This window comes from Adiantum capillus-veneris, chromosome 22, assembly GCF_014529385.1.
Source record: "Adiantum capillus-veneris isolate H3 chromosome 22, ASM1452938v2, whole genome shotgun sequence".
Classification (NCBI taxonomy): Eukaryota; Viridiplantae; Streptophyta; class Polypodiopsida; order Polypodiales; family Pteridaceae; genus Adiantum; species Adiantum capillus-veneris.
Window position 1 is genome coordinate 55,957,896 of NC_140952.1, and position 24,766 is coordinate 55,982,661.

The window sequence follows — 24,766 nt, forward strand, 5'->3', positions numbered from 1 at the left end:
ATCGTGCACTTGAGAGATGCTTGGAATAATCTTGTGCTGCCCTCATATTCAATCGGCGGTGATAGAAAAGATCAATCTCCTGCATCCCCTATGTTCAAATAGTGCAGGTAGACGATGCTTGGACACCATCATGTTGCCATGAAAGGTGGTGAAACAAATATAGAGTGAAAATCTATGTTCTCATGATATGTGTCATTTCTACATTTGAACTAGCATAATAAATACCAGCTTAACATTCTCCATCTCTCTCTCTCTCTCTCTCTCTCTCTCTCTCTCTCTAGCCAATGTGTGGCAAGACAGAGAGGAATTAGGATGTATTCTTGTTCTTTAATGATTGACATTTTGTTGATGACTAGTTATGTGTTATCTTTGTGGACATAAACGCCTGTTTTGTGAGGTAATATGTAAAACCCCTATTGTATACGCTTATGTAAAAAATCCAACAACCCCCTATTGTACACTCACATGGTACCGTATGAAAAAATACAGTGAATCCCCCGGGGTCATGGAAATCTTTGTTCAAAAAAGTGGAGTAGTACCAGGGATGACAATACACAGATTGGCCATCTTGAACACTTTGGCTACATCTAAGACATCTTGAAATTAGTTTTAGAAATTTTGATATTTTTATCTTTGATGTCAAGTGGTTCAAGGTTATTACTAGTGGTCCCAGTGCAATTGTGTGCAAAGATAGGAGTGGACTAATTCAAGTGACCTCTAGGTGGGTGTGGACGGATGATCGGGATACATTTGTACTTTCGCAACATTGTGAACAAATTGTGTTTATCATTGATCCACTATGGAAGGAAAAAGATGAAGAAGATTTGACTAAACTGTGCTAGCTCTTTGTTGTCCAAGTTTCTCCACAAAGTAAACATGTTTGTGAAGGATTGGAGGTTGAGAACAAAGAGACGCACGAGTAACGTGCACGGATTGTGGGTGATCAAGATGAGTATATTGAGCTTGAATTTGGTGCTCTTGGTGAGCATATGCCTAAACCTGAAGATGAGCAATTGGATACTGAGATAGATGTAGAGATAGATGGAGCCGTGGAATTTGATGTGACAAAGATGCAGAAGTTCAGATAGAGATATATATCTTTGGTGCATGAGATCTCATTGAAGATGAGAGATTGACCAGTGATTTTTGTTAAGAACTTTTTTGTGATTTCTACTTATGATTAATGTATTTTAATTACTATATATCATTGAATTGATAGTGATTTGGGAGTGATTTGTGTTGCTTAAATTGGCTATTTACAATTAAGTGAACTAACGTATTGTATATATGTTTTAAATTTATTTTTTATAGCCATGGAAGATGAGGAGGAGCTATACTCTCAAGATTAACTTTTCCATTTACTCTGGTCAGCATATCACCTCAGAAGATCTATATTTTTCTCACAGTTTTTCCTGAGCAGTGTGCATATGCATAATAGTTTGGGAGAGTTGGTCCTTCCAAACCAGATACAACTAATCCGACTCCTATATCCAGCATTCTAGTCACACCAACTAGTGGTGCCACACCTATAAGGAGAGTCCCAGTTATACCAACAGCTGGAGCATGGCTATTGCAACAATTTCATATTGTCGATTAGATGCATGAAATAGATACAAGAATAATATGCCAAATCTAGTATGGTTGAAGACAGAGGAGTGGGAAGGGATTTTGCAAGAGGCATAGGAGTGTCCAAAGCGGTTTCAATAGAGCGAGATGCAACTAGAGTACGCCTGGAGGCTGCAAGATCATCTCATATTGGGAGTGGAGGCTACTAGACTAGTTGACATGAGTTTGTAAGTGTCATACACAATTTAATATAGCGTATGTTCATATGTTTTTCTAATTTTTAGCATATAAATAATTGTTTATATTATGAGAACTTGTCATGAAGCATGCTCCAAAACGTCAAGAAGAAAATATGCATTGAAGCATGGATTGTCAACTCTTTTCTACTAGTTTCAGGATGAGGGAGAGGACATCGTTTGGGAGGCATTATTCATTAGGAGAAAGTTGGACTCACTTTTGGGCTCTATAAGAATTTCCACGTCAGAATAGAGAGAGAAAATTAAAATGTTAAATTGTGCATCTTATGTGATACTTTTTGGCACCAACCAAAAGCCAAAATAACATTCTTTGGTAGGTAGCCACCGTCTTTATCATTCTTATCCTTCGTTCTCTTGTCAAGAATCCAACTAAACGTATGACTAATGATTTGAAATGACAATTTACAAGCATTCCCTCCAAAAACATAAGCCACAGGAACTCTATCAACTCTAAACATGAGAATATGGCCTTCCCTCCCAGAACTTGAGATATTTCGTGAGTTTCGAGTGTCTATCTATTTCTCTATCAACTCTAGGAATGGAGAATGCTTCTTTTTATGATGAAAACACCAATTTGAACTTGAAATCCTCAACCCCTTCATCTTCAACACTTACCCAAAGAAAGAACACACATCATCTTCATGTTGATGTATTGCAAGAGTATGCACCGTTGCAAAAATGTAGGAGGGAGTCTTTCTTATCTCAATGGGAGAAAGAACTTAGAAGGACAAAAAAGGAATATCATTTGGATTTGTGTACCGATGGGTCTATTTATCCAAAGGATCCTACAACAAATGGGCCACCTCTGTCATAAAATCTAATATCTAACCAACCCAAATGATTTTCTCATATTAAATTGATCACTTAATGTGGGAGAATAAACGGGAACAAGTGTTAAGATATAGATATGTGCTTATAGATCTATCTCAACACGGCGCCAATAGTAAAGAGGCCCAAATGAGAGATGGTCTATCAAGATCAAGGCTAACAAATGGAGCATAAGACCTTAGGGTTAGCTTCATTGAAGACCTCCAATAATGTGTGTAAAAGTCCTTTGACCTTAGGTAAGCTAGGGCTGAGCTTGAGGTGGGTACCCGGCCCAAGCTCGAGGTGTTTGTCCTGCTTGAGGTGCTTGATTAAGGTGCTTGAGGTGCTTGACTTACTCCATGCTTGAGGTGCTTGACTTGCCGCTTGATTAAGGTGCTTGAGGTGCCTTGACATGCTTGCCTGAGATGCTTGTGGGAATACCCCCTAGTCCAAGTGCTTTGTCATGCTTGATGACTAAGGTGCTTGAGCTCCTAAAGTCAAAAGCATCCCTACAAGAGGGGGGGCGAGCCCTTTTCCTAGGGATTAGAGAGAGAACACACACTCACTCACAAGGGAAGCCCCAGCTTGAAGAGGCAGCAAGGACACATGTCAGGTCCCTACCCATGTTACCTTCATGTGTTGCTTGAAGCCTATTGGCTAGGCTTCAAAGGGGTCCAATGATAAATTACTTGAATTATCTAATTGTTTTTACATTTATCAAGTCCTCTCTCTCAAAGGGGAAAGGGGGACACTTGTCCCAAGGCTATCCCTCTTGCTTGTAATGGCTTCTGCTTGTGATTGGCTAGGCCTGGAGGGGTCCAATGAGCTTCAAGCATGAGCTACAAGGGGGGGTCGACCCAAGCAAGCTAGGGGGGTGATTAGGGGGTACACTCACCCACACACACTCACAAGAACTCTCATTGTGTGCTATGCAAAGTGGAAGAGCTCCCTCTCCAAGCAAGTAAAGGTTGAGAGCCTACACCAACACTCTTGGCTATGGAGTGAAAATCCAACCAAGAGCCATGCTTCAATGCTTAAGCTTGCCATCTCCTTCTTCTTCATTACTATGCTATTATGTATGCTAGCAACAAGAGTATGATAAGTGAGGAACTAATTCTTTCTCCTACGAAATGTTTCTTCTTCTTCTTCCCTACCCTCATTCCCTGCTAGCTCTCTCCACCTTCGAAGGTGTTTGAGGTCTTGGGACTGAGGCTTGGGATAGTTAAAGCTTTCTTCAAGTTTATGTTATGTTGGTGATGCATGAAGCTTTCCATCTTCATTGCTTCACCTAAGTCACAAGGAACACAAAGAATGTATTGTAACAAGTCTCTCTTTATGGGAGAAATCATAATACAAATGCCTATTGGAGGGGGGACCGGCTCCACATAAATCCGGTCCTCAACTGTTGTCATGTTCTCTAAGTTCTCTCTCTTGCAAAATTATTGTCCATGCCAAGTTAACTAATTGCTATAATTATGTTGCTATCTTCAATTATGTCTACCCGCTATGCTCACAAAATCATTTCTTGAAAGTACTCTCATTAAATTCCGCTACTCTCAAATTGAATAGGCAAATTCCATTACAACCTCTCTTTGCTAATATCACTAACCTCTTAAATTTCACAAGTGATGGCAAGGATAGGCTATTGGGATACACCGAACATTTGGAAATGAGAGGATTGAATACGGAAAAACAAAGAAACCTCTTGGCGATGGAGAACATGCAGTTGAAGAAACTTAATGAAGCACGATCTTGGAAGATTTCATCAAACAAAGAGACAATCCAAAGCCTTGAGAAGAAGATTGCAACTTTGCAAGAGAAAGACACTCTGCTTGGTAGTCAAAAAAGAAAATGAGATCTATGCAACATAGAGAACATGAAGATTGGTAGTGGTGGCCTAAAAAAATGAATACGAGCTTTAAGGTAACTCAAAGTTTTTTTCTGCTTTTGTATCTTCAATGTGCACTAAGAAACGGATACACTTTTCTATACATGATCATAATACATGGTGCTTTTTTTGCAGGTCTTTGCTGCATCCAAACTCGAACGGTGTAGGCTTCAATGCCAGAGTGCATTACAGCCGTCTAGTTCCAAAAGAAGTAGTTGAAGAGATGATAACTCAGAAAAAAATTCATAAGTTAAAAGGGAGGCTCCTTACCTCCTTCATGAACAAGAATCAACTGGAACCACTGGAAGTGCAAGCAATACTTGATGAGAGTGGCATCTCGCAGATGGGATACAAGGCACTCTTCAAAGCATTAACTAAAAAGTCTCAAAATAAACTACAGAGAGGATCATTGATGCCAAAGCCATCACATAAAAAGGATGCTCGTCGTCACGTAAACGATGAGGTGTTTGAGAAACCTGGGTCACCATTCCATATTGAAGCAATGTTCTTAGGTAAGGGTGGCAGAGAGGTACAGTTTAACGAGCACAACAACCTCTGTGTTGATCTTGAAGCATTGCAAAGGTATGCAATTCACTTCTTTGACATCAGTCAAGAGGAGTGTGGTGGGTTCTTAAGTTTGTTTTGAAGCTCGACGAGTGCGAGGTCTTGAAGAACAAGAAGCTGGAGAGAGTCACCATCACCCTCATGTACAGATCTCTGGATCCATCAATAATGTAAGAGGATCCAAGATACTTCAACGTGCAATTGATCCAAAAACAACATTCTAACTCTAGGATCATTTCAGGTATACTTAGTTCACTCTATAATAACAAAATTTTTTATTATTTGGTTGTTGATTTTTTGCTTTCATTTTCATTGCAGGTTGATAAGGAAGATTTTGAAATCCTCAATTGGGTTTTTAGTCAAACCCAAATTCCTTCTATCATCAGTGATCAAAGAAACAGAGTCGTACTTTTAGTGGAAGGATTTGGTGACTATACAGTGGAATGGCACATGGCAAGTGACTTAAAGACTCTTAAGTGTATGTACAACATAACACATGGTGCAGCTGTGGAAAATCCATGCTTATATTGCATGGCTGATGCACAATCTCTTGAGAGTGTGCAATGGAGTAGAGATCCAAATAGACATCTTCAAGATAAAACTTTTAGGCGAGTGCTTGATATTCCTCTCAGTAGAGTTTACATTTGTACACTTCATGCACTCTATCAAATAATTGAAAAGGTGGTTCATTTGTACATATGTTTTGCATGGACATTAAAGCTAGAGAGTGAGTCGAAAAGAGTGATCAAAGCATTAGAGGGAAAATCAAAGAGGACCCTAAGCCTGGGGATTCACCACGGGAAACTTACCGCATCACGTAAGTGCAAGGGAGGGTTTTTTTTTACAAGTTACATAAGCGTATAAGTTAGGGGCAGGCCCCCAATAATTTACATTCATGCTCAAAAATAAGGGAGAGGGGTATCATATTTATGGGGAAGGGGGAGGGGGGATTGGGGGGGGGGACTGCCCCATGTTGACTACTTGTAACCATTGGTCATCGTGTGCACTAGAACTCGGATGAATTTTGGGAAAGGTACGTTGCCAATCACTCTTTGATTAGCTTTACTCATTTAGATCATGTGAGACCTAAATTTTATATGTAAGATAGGGGTATGAGAGTTTTCTTTATTGATTGTCGTATAAGCGTAGAAAGGGGGGTCATATTCCCTGATATGAGTTGTATATAGGGGTTTTATCAAAGTTGTCTACTCGCAAGTGGCATCCCGTTTTGTATATAGAGTGAATCCCTCGGGACCCTAAGATGTCTCAAAGTCGTTACAAGGTACCTAGGAGAGCATCAATAGGGCATGAAGGCCATAAGGTTTCTTGGGTTTAGCCTCAAAGATTCAGATAGAGAGGAGAGGAGAAACCTGTTCAACAAATGGAAATAGTTACACAAAGTGGTAAAGACAATGTTGGTGGTGGGGCAATCCAAAATCACAAGGCGAACGTGTGAAAATCACTAGATAATTTTCCACTACATTGAGCAACATTCTTGGGACCAAAGTAAGCTCACAGCATTTCAAGCATCCTTGCTGGATTGGAAGAAGGCTTACCTTACAGGGTGGGGTGGGCAACACATCACACATTACATGGTGGATTAGCATGCTATGTATACAAAAAAAATAAAAATTGTACTCTACACACCATTTTGTTTTATTTCAATGTAGCACATACTATTCAACCATGGTCCATATTTTTCCAAGAAATATGGCTCACTATCAATATGGTCCACAGAAGGCATGGAAAAAACCCACTACATGGCAAGAACAGGTTACTTTAAGCACACTAGACATGGGGGAGGAAAGGATAAGGCCAATAGCCTATTAGAGTTACACCAATGAAGTTATAGACGACTTATTCATAGAGCAAGGCAGAAGGAGCTTCTTAAGAGTTCAAAAATTACACGGTCTTTACAACACATCCGTGCAAAGAAGAAACAAATGGCTTGGGAAAATTCAAATGTGGGGGAGCGCCATGCGAGGTGGCAACAGTCACGAGTCAAGAGCACAAAAAGATGGACATGAGCCTGTCGTTTTTATTCTCTTTGATGCATCTCCTTCTTCCTCACTCTGTACCTCTTCGATGCGCAAGCTCCGTAGACGAGCTCATTTCTCTGTTGATGGCAGCATCCCCACAGGCATCAAGCATCTTCTTTCCCTCATAAACAGCCGCTTGTTGTATGGATCTAAGCTCTTCGGGTCTTCAATCTTTGCAGCCAGATCCTGAGCTATGTAGGACATGAAATAGGGGGCTTTGAGTTCTTGACACCCATACCCAATGCCAAAGATGCGTTGTCGGGGGGTATGTGTTCGCTACGTGAGCCAGGCAGGCACCAGGCCTCTGGCTGTGGGAGGTGTAAAAGAGAGAGAACAAGAAGAACTGATAGCTATGGAAATCACCACGATCATCAATTAATTGAATATTACTTTGATTACAACTTAGTCCTTAGCCAAGGTGGTCTATTAACAGTATCGGCACTTGGATCAGCTACTAACTAGGAGTTTAAGCTCCCATTTATAGGATTAACCGGGCCATTAACGACGCCGGACTTATCAAAATGCTAATTCAATCTCTAATAGATGACGATGATGGAAATTCCCTCATGTTGCTTTATCTGCTTCGGTTGCCCTTAGATTCAGCAAGCTTCAACTCTGTCAGTTATTTCGCAGCTTTCTGCTCCTCAATTGCTTCGATTTTCTTAACCCTTGCTGGGCTTGCCTTGTGATTTCCTTCTGCTTCTTTAATTAGGTCGATTCCTTCGTTTATGCTGAGAAAGAGCCCCTTGATTTTGCGTCACAACATGAGAGTGAGATAGCCGTATCCTGCTTCAAATCTTCCCTTGCCGGCTTGCTAGCCGAGGTCGAGAGCGGGAGAGAGAAAAGCTTTGCCTTGTCCAAGCTCCTCGCACGCTTTCCTTCTTGTTCAAGCTCCTCGCCTTGCTTCTCCTTCTTGAGAGAGAAAGCCTTTCTTTAGTGCTTTTCTTCATCTCCTCCTCATTAGGAGAAATATGAACCTTGCATGGGCCTTGTTAAGAATCCTAATTTTTAGGGATTAAGTCTAATGTTGTGTGGGGTTTAGGGGGCAAGGGCACTGAAGAAGGTAGTTTTGAGTAGGCTTTTCTAGCCTTTTTTTTAGACAAATGTAAGATGTGGACCTAAAGGGTTACTTTCTCTCTCTAGCTTTTTTTAAAGTGAAGGAAGCATAGGGGTGTGTCCACATCAGCAAAACGTGGGTCACAAAGAGTCAAAATTTGATTTTTTTTTAAAAAAATTATTTTTACTTGTTTTTTTACTTAAAACTCCCTCCCAACATATATACATATCCAAAATTCATTTTTTGACCCATTTTTTAACCCACAAGCTTAGAAAGTCCATTTTTTCAAAAATCTTTTCTCCCAAAAAGTAATAAACATTTTGTTCTCTCCTCCTCCTCCCTCCTCCCTCCTCCCTTCTCTCTCTCTCTCCCTCTCCCTCCCTGCCCCTACCTTCCTCCTCCTCCCCAATCTCTCCCTCCCCCCCCTCCCTCCTTCTCTCCTCCCATCTTCCTCAACCTCTCTACCCTTCCCCCTCTATCTTTTTATCATTTGCTTCCTCACGCAACAGCTTCCATGGTGCTTACGGACATCACAAATGGTTTGTTTCCACCACCACGTACTCCGCACACCAAAAGCATACATGTTCGCTTACCCACGGCATTTGCACCGAAGACCACTAGTGAAGGTAATCAAAGGTCATCACAGGAACGTCGCACCGCTTGTGAGACCAATGTTGACATTTGGGTGGATGGCCATTTGTACCCTTATGATCCTATAAGACGCTTCCATCCACTGTTTAATAGCCTTTCCATATTTCTTCAATTTCTTGGGAGGGAAAAAGCAGGCTTGGTAGGCTATTGCAAGCGGTTGTGTATGGGTGCAGGTGCTTCTTTGCATATGTGGATGCACGAATGTCAAGCTCTTCACCTCAAGACGACGGCATTACAAGAGAGTGTTGCCTCTTCGGAGAGGGTAGTTAAACTCTTGAACAACAAATGCAAGAAAAGGAGTCCCACATCCAGAAGCTTACCAACACCATCACATACTTGTAAGAAACACCCCTTGGCGCAAGGGAATGCAAACGCACATATTCATCCATTGAAACTCTTGCACATTCGGGAGGAGCACGCAAACGACAAGTTACAGCCACAAGGTGATTTGGTCTTTACTTGCATGATGCATTCTTACTTCACTCTATTTTCTAACATTTATGTTTATTTGTTGCTAAAAACTTCATCCAGGAGGCATGCGGTGGAACAAGCCAAGATGATCGAGTCAACCTTCTCACTAGTTGTCTCAATACCCAGGACGTGATTTCTATCTTACAATCACCTGGAGGTAAGCACATTAAGGATGCAGTCACCAAGGACCTTATGCGTAAATTAAGAAATGTGGTTAGTGATGATGACGTTCAACAAGCTTGTGATGAGGCTGGAATCAGCACCAAAGCCTATCAGGCTATTTTACAACTCCTAAAGGATGCCCTCAAAGAACATGGCATTGTGGAAAACCTATTTCCCGTTCCTCACAAGATTAAGCTCGCAAAGAAGGCCACAAACGAAGATGTGTTCTCCCACATTGGGACATACCTACACATTGAGGACACAATGCCAACTTCCCTTTATGCTTCGTGCGCAACAAAGACAAGGGGAAAAGGTAAGAAACAATCCATAAGACCTTCGGAGAAGGGATTTCCTTACACAATGTGGAACAATGTTTTCGTGGATCTTAGAAGGCTTCAGGAAGCCATGCTTAGATTTTACGAGTTACCTGAAGAAGGTGACACACTTTACTTTTTTCTTTGGTATTATTCTTATCATAGACTCTGAAGTTTAAGGTCTTAGCACTATTTATTTTGTAGTGCTTGGTACAAAAGTCACTTTTGTGTTGAAACTCGATGAGTGTCAAATAGTGAAAGGCCGAAGGTTAGAGAGGATAAGTGTCACTCTAATGAATGAGGCCCTTCTGCAAACCAAGCGAAGGGATTCAGTCGAGCCATCTCCCACCCCATCTTTTAGCGTGCAATCAGAGAAAGAAATTTGGTGGTTGGGTGCCATTGAGGTGCCCAAAGACACCAATGGAGTACTTTCATGGATTTTTGAGAGAACTCCATGGATCACAAAAGTAATACACTCCCAAATTGCAGGTCAGAAGTTGCAGATTGAGGGTTTTGGTAGTTATGATGTGGAGTGGCACTTAGGTGGGGATTTGAAGACCATAAAGTGTTTGCTTGGCTGCAAACAAGGGGCTTCTTCTCTCATGCCTTGTCCATTTTTTCCTCGAGGGTACAAACCTAATGGACAAAATTCACATAACAGCACTACAAAGGCCGGTTCCATGCTTCCATGGCAAGCACATGGAGAACAAGGGTTAGATTGTCGTGATGTCGGAGATGAAGGTAGAGAATGGGAAGCGTCTATTCTGAGATGTCCCATGATCAATGCCCCAGACCGTGATGAAAAGGACCATGCTTGGAATCCAATATTTTGATTTCCTCTATCGAATGTACATTTTTGTACATTACACGCATTCATGCGCATTTTTGATAGGCTATTGAAGCTCCACATTGACTATGCTTTCACAATGAAACCGTTGGAAAAGTCCCAAGAAGCGATCGAAAGAGTGGAGGTACTCTTGAATTCCATTGGTTGTCATGGTGGAAATGTGTCTATCATTGCTGCAAAGAACACAGGGGAGGCCCATGAAATTGCTCAACAAGTGTCAATGAGTGGACAAAAAGCTAGACACTTTTTCAAGAAAGTTTTCCAAGGAAAGCCAAGTCGATATGATGCTCAAAACAGCTCCAACCAGCAGGTAGGTAACCTTTGGGAGCGTTGGAAGGAGTTATGCAAAGATACTACTGACAATGATTCAAATGGCGAGCTTGCAAACAAGCGCAAGCAAGTTTGGGCACATTTTGATAAAATGGTCAAGCTTATGGGCCTTAACAGCACAATAGAAGAACAACGCCAATCATTTCAAGAAGCCTTGGCGGACTTTACCAAGGTCTTCACCCTTTCTTGGGGTGAAAATAACATCACACATTACATGGTAAGTCATTTTACATGGTGTATTCATTAAAAGGGATTTTTTTAATTTAATAATGTGGATCGTTTACTCATGTGAACAACATATCTTGTTTACGCATGGTGCATTTTTTATGCACAAGTATGGATCGCTTGAAATTTTTAGCACTCAAGGCATTGAGAAGTCCCATTATCGAGCAAGGGGAGTGTACTTAAAAAATACTCGACATGGTGTGGTGGAATGGTGCAATCCAATTATTTGGAGGAGACCTTCAACTGGTTTTTTCGCACAACATTTGCTTGTAAGCTCATAATGGAGCGTGCGCGACAATCCAAGATTGCTATTGAAGTGTGGAACTAGATTCGTCAAGATCATACCAACAAGTGGAAAATGTCGCAAGGTCCCACCAAGCATGCTGCAAGGCGACGATGCAGAGTGTGACAAGGATCAAAGTGGATACTATGCGAGTCACTAAACGTGAACGCAGAATCCAACTCTTAGCGACATGTATTTAAAAAATAATACTTGTTTTTAAAAAATTAGTGTGAACATGGCCCTTTTTAAATGGGCCCTTATAAATATTGTATGCTCTCATAAACCACTCATTTCTTAAGAACAGGTGAGCTCCTACCAACGAATGGCGCGCACCAAAAAAACCGCGAAAGAGCATCCGCCTGCGAACAAAAACACCCTCCAAGGATGTGAGAAGCCATCATGGCTTAAAGGCACAAGAAAATCGCCACGAACGCCTGGCCGTTCCAGGAACTCATCTGGTAGTGGGTATGGTGGTAGGGCACGAGAGTCATCCACGACTGTTGAATCTCCACCTCCTCAAGATATAACACCTAGAAGGAGAATGAAGCAACGTGCCTAGCGCTGGAGAGAAGAAGAGGGCCAGCAAACAAAAGAGTCCGATAGGGAGTAGCCGTCGCACCACCAATCACAAGTAGGACCATCCAGGACTTGGGTGGTCCATACAGACATTGAATTAGAGAGTGAGCCACCATGGCTGCGAGATAAAATACCGCGCACACACCGGGTGGCCGTTGGGGGAAAGACATTGCCTCGAGGCCAGGGAGCTCTCCCCACACGACAAGATCAGCATTCAAGGGAAGAGGAAGAATCAGAAGAGGCTGCAGAACCAGCCCCTTAGCATGTAAATAGGCGCAAGTCTAAGTTTTTCAAGAATCCTAAACGCCGCCCGCCAGCAAATGTGCAAGTGCCCCCAAGACAACCGCAGCGGCGCCGAAAAATAGCAAGGGCATTTGCAGAAATCCGCCACTACCAGAAGACGACGGAGCTTTTGATTCGATGTGCCCCCTTTGCTTGCATTGTGAAGGAGGTGCTTCAAAGCTATGGAAATCAGTATAGAATGCAAGCAATAGCACTAGAAGCTATTCAAGAAGTTGCAGAGGCCCACATCATTTTGGTGTTGGAAGATACCAACCAATGCGCCATTCATGCAAAGCGAGTGACAATATAGCCAAAAGATATGCAGATTGCACGTTGATTGTGACGAGACTTCGAGCATTAGCCGAAGTTACCCGTGTTTTTGTATTGCACACCCTTATCTTTGACGTAATGATTTGACTTTCCAATGACAATATGATCAACAGTTGTGTCTACTGTGTCTATTATCTTTGTAATGAAATGACTTTGTAATTTCAAGTTCTGTATGTAATTTCACTAATTTCAATAAATTTGTGCTTTTTAAGTACCCTTGGGGGTAGATAAGCCTATAAGGGGCAAAAAAAAGCCTGGCCACAAGGGTGAGCAAATGGCTCATCCATCAGTTTTGGATGGGCCATTTGCGCGCCCTTGTGGCCAGGCTTTTTTTTGCCCCTTGTAGGCTTATCTACACCCAAGGGTACTTAAAAAGGACAAATTTACTAAAACCTATTGGTTTTGCAACATTATTTTACATGGATCCTTGTGGACACCCTTTTTTGGCCATTTCAAGCTTTGAATTCCCTATAGGATATCAAAAACATAGTATATTGTGAAACCAAGTGACTATGCAACATTAATTTGGAATTTTCAAATGTCCAATGTAATTGGACTTTTTGATGCAGGGGTGTACTAGGTAGAGCTAAAGCAGGTGATAGTGTGCTGGAAACTTCATTTCATAATTGATTTCACCTTTTCTAGTGTCCTTGAGTATGCTTGAATTGCCATAAAAAGGGTGCATCTAATTAATGATGCCATACCAATTCATTTCTATAAATTTGTGCTTTGTAAGTATCCTAGGGGGTAGATAAGCCTACCAAGAGCAAAATAAAGCCTGGCCACAAGGGCGCACAAATGGCCCATCCAAAACTGATGGATGGGCCATTTGCCCGCCCTTGTGGCCAGGCTTTTTTTGGCCCTTGGTAGGTTTATCTACCCCCTAGGGAACATAAAATACCTAAATTTATTGAAATTGACTTAAATTACATACAGAACTTGAAATAACAAAGTCACCAATCAAAACAATTTTCATATCACCAATTGAAACAATTTTCAAGATTGACAAAGCACATTCAAAAGAATTTGCAAGATAGAGAGAAATTTCAAATATTTTTTATTACTTCCAAAAGAGTGATTTTACATCATGTATCTGAGGAGTTCATAATTTTTTTGACCATTTTCTGGAGCCTATTTTGCGCGTAAGGCAACTCCCCAGTCAAGAGGGACTGTGCTATGGCCTTTGGGTCAGTTGAGCCAATGGAAGCATGTATCCCTATGTGGGCAAGCACTTTACCACGAAAGCTAGTGCCAAACGCTGTGCATACAAGGGATCTACGCACTAGGAACACTTGATGCGCAGTTTGAGCAATGGTGCTCAAACACAAAAACTTGCTAAAAGCTTTTAACGACCAAGTCATAAAATGGGCTTGGGGAGTAAATTCATTATGGATAATGGCCACATCGCCAGGGGGGAGTTGTCCTAGGTAATGCGCAAGGGAAGCTTGAGGTCCAAAGCCCGTCCTCTTGCCACCCATCCTTGCAGCAAAATCATCAACCTCCACGACATCCTGTCATAAACCGATGAAGGTTGAGAAAAAAGACAATGAAGGATAAAATAGTAACATGAAAATTAGGAGACAGTTTACCTTCTGCTCCTTGTCGTCCTCCTCCTTGTTGCCCTTTGCATCCAAGTCAATGCTCCCATGCACCACAGATACGAGCTTTGGATCATCAGATGGGAGGTTGCATAATGGCATAGGCATCCTAGCAGCCTCAACCTTGGCTTGTGTGGCTTCGATTTCTTCATTAGCCACGTGCAACTGCTCTGCTTCCAGGACCTCCGCACATACAACAGCAATAGTGTCAGAAACAGAGTCCCCATCTGGCAAGAGCTTGCTTTCTAGGGCATCTGGCGTATTGTCTAAGGGACATTTGGTGCTGTTGCATAGCACGCTCAAGAATTCATCCATGCGCAGGCCAAATGCTTTCTCCAAATCATGCAGGAACACATACTCTTCCCCATCCACTAACACTGAGGAGAAGCGGCTGATTTCTACCTCTAGGATAGCCACATTCATCAGTGGTAGTGGCACTGGAGTGTCACTAGGGCCAGCCGCAACTATGGATTTCTTAACCACTTCCTCAAAACCCCTAGGATACTCGAGCCAGTGTGCCTTTCCTTCTGCTGCAGGGTTCATGGGGATAACGTGCTGCTCCTTGGTGTCCTTGATAAAGGACCCAGCCTGAAGGTGTGGTAAGCAGATCTCCTTCAAATCAGGTTCCTTGCTCACCAAGAAGATAAATGTTGCGAGCCGAGAAAGGTACTCCACCCCCAACTTGCGCTTCTTGAGCGCTGACACCCCTGGGGCTTGCTCGTCCAAGTAATGGCCTGCATCGGTTGCAATTTCTTGGAATCGTTGCAACCGCTTGGAGAATGGGCGATCACCTTTGTGTATATAGCGCAAAAGATCGCAAGGCACCCAGATCCCTATATATGGGGGGATAGATAGAGAATATTTTATGATGTGCTCCTCCATGAACGCAAAAATCTCGGAAAATGCATCCATGTGAAGGGCAACTGTGGCGTCAAGGTCAGGGAGACGAGTTAAAAAGGTGTGGAGGTCCAACTTCCCTTTGTATTTGGTGTCCTCGAGGAAGAGGATGAAGCGTGACAAAGGGGTGGATGTGGCTACAGATGCAGAGGCTGTGGAAGCATCCATGTCTAGCCTGGGGTGTGGATAGAGAGTGGAGGAGCTCAAGAGTTTCAAAAGTGAAAATAGTGAATGAGTTAGGTGGCCCCCTTTTATAATGGACCCTTTTTTTAAGACATTAAAAAAAAAGGCACTTTCACCAAAAAATAATTTCTCATCCCAATGCAAAAAACTATATTCAAAGGCATGATTTGCCGAAGCAAATCATGTTGATTACAGCGGGGATCAGTTTGAAAATTCAAGAGTTACCAAAGTTATAAGATCGATAGCATAGTTCCATCCATCCCCCAGTCCTCCTCGACCTTCAATTTGTCTTCCATTCTCTTCCTAATCTGCAGAAATTCATTACAATAAGCATCCAATGATCGACAAACCATGATGTATTGAAAATGTGGTGGAAGGATTCTCACCTTGTGACCTTGTAAACGAAATTGTGCTTGTTGAAGGGCCTCAAAACCCATAATAACCAAATGTTCTCGAACATTACTGAGAGTCCAATGCTTGTTCACTTGGACTGTCTCCAAAGCATCGTTGGACATCTTCATTGCAATGTCAAAGCTTGCAGTAGCGCCGTCTACACTCTGTAAGGGAGTCCACACTCCAAGCTTGCACATCCAACGATCATAGTGAAATTGTATGTACAAGGAGGTGCGGGATTTCAAATAGCGCATTCCAATACCTGAAGCTCCAACCTTACAACGGTACCGGTCCCCGTTGTGCATGCTTTCCACAAAACCCCAGTCCTCTTCTAAAAACCTTCCTCATTCCTCGTAATGCGCATCTTTACATACAAGCATTGTGGTAGTCTCCACAAATCCAAACTCTTTATAAATGTGCACAAAACAATGAATAGGCAAACACCAACTCAAGCCCACAAACCTAGAATCTTTAGAGTATTTCAAAGAGTTTTGGACATCCATTATCATCTTTTGCTTGAAAGATACTACCGACCACAAATCTGGCACCGGCCACTCCATACTTAATAAGGAAGTTACTTTGATGGGTTCAAGCGTTCCAAACGCTTGTGTAGAAGTAGGGACAATATAGGAGTGAGAATAAAAGAAAATACTTCTTTGAACCAGTTTGGTTGGGCAAAGATGTGGAAAATTATTGCTCCAATATCCGCATGTATAACATTGAATGTGCCGGAGAGACTATGTAGTGGCTGCTCCTCCACCAACATGGATGGAAATATGACTATAAATGCATGACAAATCTTAAGTATGAATCCATAATAACATTACATTGTGATTTCACACCTAGCTTTGTATTCTCAAAACATGTACTTACAATGTGTTGGAAATCGAGGTGGTTGTTGCAAATGCATGGTTGACATTGAGAAAACATGTTGCACAATGGCTACGGTCCCCTTGTCTTTGCGGTTCTTGAAGCCAAGGAGCTTTCCTTTCCAATGAAGATCTAGGTTTGTACAATTCCGTACACGATGAGGGCCAATAGCAGATGGTTGCATGTATACCCAAGCACCTTTGGTGAACTCTTGTGGCACCCACTCATCATCTACACCTCTAGTGTTGTGGCATGCAAGTGTTGTGACCTCATCCTTTGGCCGCCTTTGCGAAGTAGAGTTGGCCATGGTTGAGAAAAGAAAACTAGGAGGAGGAGAAGGACCTTGCTTGTTGCTACAATGTAGGTGGGATAAAGTGATATGAGAAGGTGTTTAACCCTTGTGACAATGGGAGGAGAAGGTGGATAACCCTTGCTTGGTGTGGCAATGGAAGGTGGTAGGGGAGAAGAGAGGAGCTTCCTTGCTGCAGCAATGGAGATGGTGTAGAGAGAGAGAGAGAGAGAGAGTGTTGGAGTAGAGGATGAGTGTGATGATTGCAACCAAGGAGGGGTTGGAAAAGGGGTTCTAGAGAGAGAAAATCACTTTTTGCCTAAGAACTACTTTTGAGGGAGCTCTGGATAGCAAAAAAATATTTTTCAAAAGTTTTTTTAAAAATTTGAATTTTAGGGTTTTTGGGTGCACGTTTTGACTTTTTGAGGTCAAAAAATGCTTTTTTGACCATAAAATAGTTTTAGGGGGGTTTTAAGAAGATGAAATTTGAGTTTTGAAAATTTTGAAAAATTTCAAATTTTTGGGATTTTTTCAAAACCGGATCAAAAAGGAGGGAAGTTGGAAGTTCCATATGCCCCCCCAACCCCCACCCCCCCCCGCCCATCTTCTCACTAGGTAAGAGCCCATTTAAGAAGTGTAAGACTACTTTGTCCCCCTACATTTTTGGTGGCATAGAGTGTGTCCACCACCCTCTTCTCATTGGCTGGCCTCTAATTAAGCTTAATCCCAAAGGGCCCCTAGAGGGTTCATATTTTTCCTAATGTCCCTCTGAGCTTTGCTTGTTTTGATGACGAGAGCAAGAGAAAGCTTCTCCCTTTGCTCCTATTCGAGGACGAGAGAGAGAGAGAGAGAGAGAGAGAGAGAGAGAGAGAGAGAGAGAGAGAGAGAGCTTGTCGAGGATGAGCTACGAGCTTCCTCTCCTCTCGCCCTTCGACTCCTTGCTCTCCTCGTTACCTCCTCATTAACTCTTCCCCTTTGTTGATAGCCTCCTCTTGTTATCGTTATGCCCTCCTTGATGCCCTACTCTTTCCTCCTCGCTTGTTAAAAATAGGCTTCTCTCAGTAGTGGCAGCACCACTGATGTGGCACGAGAACAACCGCTATGACATGGTAGTCTTCGACGATTTCGGCAGCTCATATCACGACCCCGCTGGTGTTGGAAGGGAGTGCCATGGCTTGCTCTTCGCTTTCCATCTCTACGGCGACCTCACTCGATGCTCGACCTGGTCACCATGATGAGATTCTTCCCCTGTGCAGCTCGTCCTCGTTGCCTGTCCACGCCTACTCACGCTTTTCTTTTTCCTTTTTCTTCACACTCACTTATTTATGAAGTGGGCGGCCTCCCCATAGTGGGCCTCCATTTATTTAGGCTTATGGGCGGCCTAGCAATTCCACAAGGGCATCACATTTGGCATACATATTGGCACTGCCTTGTTGGGTATATCCCACAGTCAATGCATTCCAAGAGATCACATTCCGAACATGAAGCTCTTCAAGCACTTTTTATACTTTATGAGAAGTACACCAAGCTTGGCGTACATGTAAACTGTCGTAGTGACGCTGGTGGCAGTATACCCTACTTAGCAATGCACTGCAGGAGGTAACATTTTGGACAGATTCTCCTTGAACACTTACTCTTTTGCATTCCAAAACCCTGGTTGTAGCTCATTGACCGAGCGGACCGGAGTGGTGCGGAACCGGCCCTTGAATCTTTATTGGCCAATATCTTGGTAACCGGAACTCTGATCACTGATCTGAAAAGACCAACGCGCTCCACAAAGTGATCACTTCAGGCCCGTGCATTCATTTCATTTTTGTCACCTCAGCTCTGCAGTTGCCCAATCCGGTACAGATCTGCATTAACTCAAACTTCAAAGTTCCATAACTTCTTCATTGTAGCTCCAATCGACGAGCCATAAAGACAGGCCGGTAGAGCACTTCAAGCACTACAGTTCTAGATCACAATCTCCCATTTGTGCTCACTTCAACCATAATCATTTTTGGAATCATTAAGGAATCTGTTGGCCCTTTTAAGCTGCATCTGGCATACATTAATAATTAAACTTGGCCTGTTAACAAGCCCTGATCATTGCTTAGAAAATGTGTAGGCTTCAAATAATCTTAGCTCGCATTTCTCTGCTCTTTTTCTTATCATGGAAGCAGATCTTCATGACATCCACCCCCTCTGAACCTGCACAGCCTCCGATCTGTGCCAACAGCACTTCAATTTGCATCTGCTATAGGTACCTTAAACTCTTTCCATCATCAGACTCACATAACTAGTAAGCATATGAAAAGTGAAATAAGGCTTATACCCTATAATCAATGTTCTAGCTTAATCATTAGGTAGCTGTCCATCAAAAATCTCTGAACTGTATCTGCCGTATCTTCAAAGCATTCAATCATGGATAACTTGTTTAGTGAACCCCGCCAGACTCAAGTGCTCCAGTTAATGATGCACACGGATGGACCATTAATCTCTCTTTAAGGAACCCTATCAAGATCAAGTATGCCTTACTCTGTCTGCACACGGAATGGTCGTCAAGTCCTTTATCTCAAGTTTTGGTAGCAGAACCAACTCAAAAGATGTAAAGATACTTCAGCAATTATCCAAAGAAGTCCACTAGAAGCCAGCCATGTAATCATATTGAATGCATAACCAAAAACTCTTCTGAATTAGCATCATCTAGAAACCAAAATCTTGTGTCAACCTGCTACAACAGACATCTGGTATCCTCCGCATCTGCAACTTGCCCTTTAGTAGCCCCCAGGATCAAATGGGATAATAAGAAATTGTCCACACATTGGAGCAACATAATATCCACATGAGCATACATTTCCTGTATCAATCAACATCAAGCATTTCGCGTGCAGATATGCTACCCCTGGTTCAAATAGCACGCAATTACTATGCATACTTAACAGCATCCATGCATATTGAATCTGCTTATGAATATCCTTATAATCTCCTGGATCAAACACCATTGAGATCACATAGCATTGATGGGCTCCACAATATACTAGAGCTTCACCTGAAGCATAGTGCAACACCCACATCCCGTAAACTATTGACAACTTAAGCTCGTTACTAGAAAGCATTAAAGAAATCTGACTCCCTTTTATTGGCAGCCAAGACATCACTGACATAAGCATCAATAGGAATAGCATCCAAATCCATCTACATTTGACACATTGTCCAAGGAAATGAAAAACCCTATTCACTTTATATAGTATCAAGGATGATTAGTATCGTCACCCCCTCTAGCTTCATAGCCATCATTGAAAACCTTGGGAGTCTCTCCTGTATCATCAGAGGAATTTTTACCTGTTGGGTTTTCATCTTGATCGTGAAAAACAGCTTTATCATGTAGATCTTCATCTGTAGCATCCTTGAGAAAATCACCCTTAGAAGTCTCAACATTAATCAAAACTGTAGGAGTTATCTCCTCATGCAGCCCATGTACAAGCATAGATGTAAAATCCCTATCGGTAACCTGTTCACAATCAACATGATCTAGACAGTCTTCATAGTCATCCATGTCATCCTCTAAGTCCTCATTTGCATCCATGTTACTTAGCAATACATCATAGCACTGTAAAGGCTCATCTGGAACCCCCTCTGAAGAGGTACATGCATCAGAAAACTCTTCTATACTGTCATAATCATCTCCTTCAAATCTAGACAAAAAATCATTGATTATGGCATCTTCTTCCATGATGATAGCATCTGCAAACATATGGTTAGTTAGCAATCATAGGTTCATTGACATCCTCAGGTTCATCATGTACTGGGTCCACAATCTTGGTCACTTCATCAGCTACCGTGCATATAATAGATTTGTTTATGCAATCATCTGCAGCAAACATGTTATCCTGCTTGCATATAGTGCTGATAGTTTTAGAAATATCCTATAGAGGCTCATCTTCTTGATGAACTCCTTTAGAATAACCCATGTCAAGGTCAATAGCTTGTGAACCACTTGCTGTAAAGTCTATGTCCTCATTGGAACCATTATTAGAGGTAGCATCCAGGCAAGCAATCTTTGAAAAAAAATCATATAAATCTGTTCGAGCATTAAATTCATTGTTTACCTTTTCTTCATTGCTCAAATTAAGCTCCTCTAAAACTGAATCTGCTACTTCCAGCTTAGCATTTTCTTTGGCTTTACTTCTTGCAGAAATATGCTCCCAGAATTCATCATAGTTGAGGAACTGCATCTGATCCCCTTCACCTTTATTGAAGACAACCTTACTTCGTTCAGTAATCTCCTTTATTTCCTGATCTAGAATCCTTGAGATTTCGTAAATAAACTCCTCTGCAAAATACTCCCACCATGTGGGATATGCTTCTGTCAGTTCTTGAACCTGCTTTTTAAAATCCGAGTTTACAACCTCCTCAGAAGATGCAATCATCCGATCTTCTGGAACATTTTGGCTCTTCATCTCAGCTTCGTAACATGTAATAAAACCTTCTGGATCATATCTCTGAAAAATATAATACTGCTCCCAAACAGCATCAAGTGCTAGCTCTAGAGCATCATCAATCTGCTTTTTTATCTGGATCGCTTTCACTTCCTACAGACATCCCTAAACTAATTCCATCATTTTTGGAAAATCTGTAACTGCTAGATTTTTATCAAATCCACTAGAAATGAAATCCTCAATAAACTGCTTTAATTGTTCTGGCATCTCCATCTTTACCTCCCACCCCAGCTCTTTTTGCGTTGAGTTCACCAAAGATGTCGAGGGATATGTGTTCGCTACGTGAGGCGGGCAGGCACCGGGCCTCTAGTTGTGGGATGTGTAAAAGAGAGAGAACAAGAACAACTGATAACTCTGGCAATCACCACAATCATCAATTAATTGAATATTACTTTCAGTACAACTTAGTCCTTAGCCAAGGTGGGCTCTTAACAGCACCGTCACTTGGATCAGCTGTTAACTAGGAGTTTAAGCTCCCGTTTACAAGATTAATTGGGCCGTTAATGACACCAAACTTAACAAAATGGTAATTCAATCTCTAATGGATAACGGTGATGGAAATTCCATCATGTTGCTTCATCTGCTTCGGTTACCCTTAGATTCAACAAGCTTCAACTCTGTCAGTTATTTTGCAGATTCCTGCTCCTCAATTACTCCGATTTTCTTAACCCTTGCTGGGCCTGTCTTGTGCTTTCCTTCTGCTTCTTTAATTAGTTCGATTCCTTTGTTTATGTTGAGAAAGAGCCCCTTGATTTTGCATCACAGCACGAGAGCGAGATAGCCGTATCCTGCTTCAAATCTTCTCTTGCCGGCTTGCTAGCTGAGGTCGAGAGCGGGATAGAGAAAAGATTTGCCTTGTCCAAGATCCTCTCATGCTTTCCTTCTTGTTCAAGCTCCTCACCTTTCTTCTCCTTCTCGAGAGAGAAAGCCTTTCTTTAGTGCTTCTCTTCACCTCCTCCTTCCTCTGAGCTTTGCTTGTTTTGATGACGAGAGCAAGAGAAAGATTCTCAGTTTGCTCCTATTCGAGGACGAGAGAGAGAGAGGGAGAGAGAAAGAACTTTCTTGTCGAGGATGAGCTGCGAGCTTCCTCTCCTCTCGCCCTTCGACTCCTTGCTCTCCTCGTTACCTCCTCGTCAACTCTTCCCCTTCGTTGATAGCCTCCTCTTGTTATCGTTATGCCCTCCTTCATGCCCTACTCTTTCCTCCCCACTTGTTAAAAATAGCATTCCCTCAATAGTGCCGGCACCACCACTGACGTGGCACGGGAAAGACCGCTATGACGTGGAAATCGATGATTTCAACAGCTTAGATCACGACCCCGCTCGTGCTGGAAGGGAGCACCATGGCCTGTTCTTTGCTTTCCTTCTCTGCGGCGACCTCATTCCATGCTCACAATCCATGCTCGACTCGGCCACCACGATGGGATTCTTCCCCTGTGCAGCTCGTCATCGCTGCTTGTCCACGCCTGCTCATGCTTTTCTTTTTCCTTTTTTCTTCACACTCACTTATTTATGAAGTAGGCAGCCTCCCCATAGTGGGCGGCCTTTTATTTAGGCTTATGGGCAGCCTAGCAATTCCACAAGGGCATCACATTTGGCATACATATTGGCACTGCCTTGTTGGGTATATCCCGCAGTCAATGCATTCTAAGAGATCACATTCCGAACATGAAGCTCTTCAAGAACTTTTTATACTTTATGAGAAGTACACCAAGCTTGGCGTACATGTAAACTGTAGTAGTGACGCTGGTGGAAGTATACCTTGCTTAGCAATGCATTGCAAGAGATAACATTTTGGAAAGATTCTCCTTGAGCACTTACTCTTTTTCATTCCAAAACCCTGGCTGCAGCTCATTGACCAAGCGGACCCGAGTGGTGCGGAACCAGCCCTTGGTGAATCTTTATCAGCCAATATCTTGGTAATCGGAACTCCGATCATTGATCTGAAAAGATTGACATGCTCCACAAAGTGAGCACTTCAAGCCCGTGAATTCATTTCATTTCTGTCACCGCAGCTGTTGCCCAATTCGGTATAGATGTGCATTAACTCAAATTTCAAAGTGCCATAACTTCTTCACCGTAGCTCCAATCGATGAGCCGTAAAGACAGGCCGGTAGAACACTTCAAGTACTACAGTTCTAGATCACAATCTCCCATTTGTGCTCACTTTAAGCATAATCATTTTTGGCATCTGTTGGGCCTTTTAAGCTATATCTGGCATACATTAATAAGTAAACTTGGCCTGTTAACAAGCTTTGATCATTGCTCAGTAACCGTGTAGGCTTCAAAGAATCTTAGCCTGCATTTCTCTGCTCTTTTTCTTATCATGGAAGCAGAGCTGCACGACAGCGTAGAGCAAATGGTTTCTCAATCAAAATTAGTCTTTCTACGTTTAGTGGGAGGGGGTGCCCACCACACAATCTTGTAATACCTTTCATTGCAAACAGTGGGAACTTTACATTGTCCTTGGAATATTTCTTGTGGTATATTATGATCTACAAAACAATATTAAAACATTTATGGGATGTAAGTGAGATGAGTGCCAAGTACTTGAATTGTTTCTACAAACCTTTTTGTGGTTGAAACGCACGATGTAGTGAGACAACGCCGTATCCTTGCTTTGTACTCCAGTGACAAGCCCTTGTCATGAGCCTTCCACTCTCCTAAGAAAACTATCATCATACACTAGCACCTATCAACAAAAATATTGATCATGATATTTCATCATGGGCCATCTCCAATACCATATGAATGCCTTTAAAAATTACGATCTAATTTTCGTCCATTTTCAGCATCGACCTTCCCCACAAGTGAATAGACTGACTATTCAGTACCTGAGCTCTAAGTGCCACGGGCCTACCCATGTTTTCCAAGGTGACTTGTTTTGTTGTCAATTGTAACTGCTCATCTGTTGGCAAATTGGCCTCTTTTAACTTGGCTTCATTGAATGTATCTTTGATCACTTGCCACCCTGAAGTGAACTGTGAGTCGTAAACAATTGTGTCAGTAAGAGGATGTTGGTCCACTCTATCATCATCCACAAATCCCATGTCTGCCTCACAAAAATTTGCAATTGCAGCTAGGCAGTAGTCCTCCCGTATATTCATCTTATGCATGATATCTATGAGCATAATGTAGTGGTTGTCTCCCCCCATAGCAAAGCTGGGAGTGCAATTCAGAGGCAAAGTCACTTCCTTATTTGGGCTTTCTTGCTTGCATCCTAATGCTGCATTCGTAAGAGAAGTAAGAGTTAAGCCCCCATCAAATGTTTCCTTTAATACCTCTACCCACTCTTCTTCTCGGTCAAAATGCACCTCCACATCCTCTACCTCTTCCTCCGGCGCCAATGAGAAACTACCAAAAGTTGATGACTGGGAAGTCTCCGACTCACCATTCGCTTGCAAGTA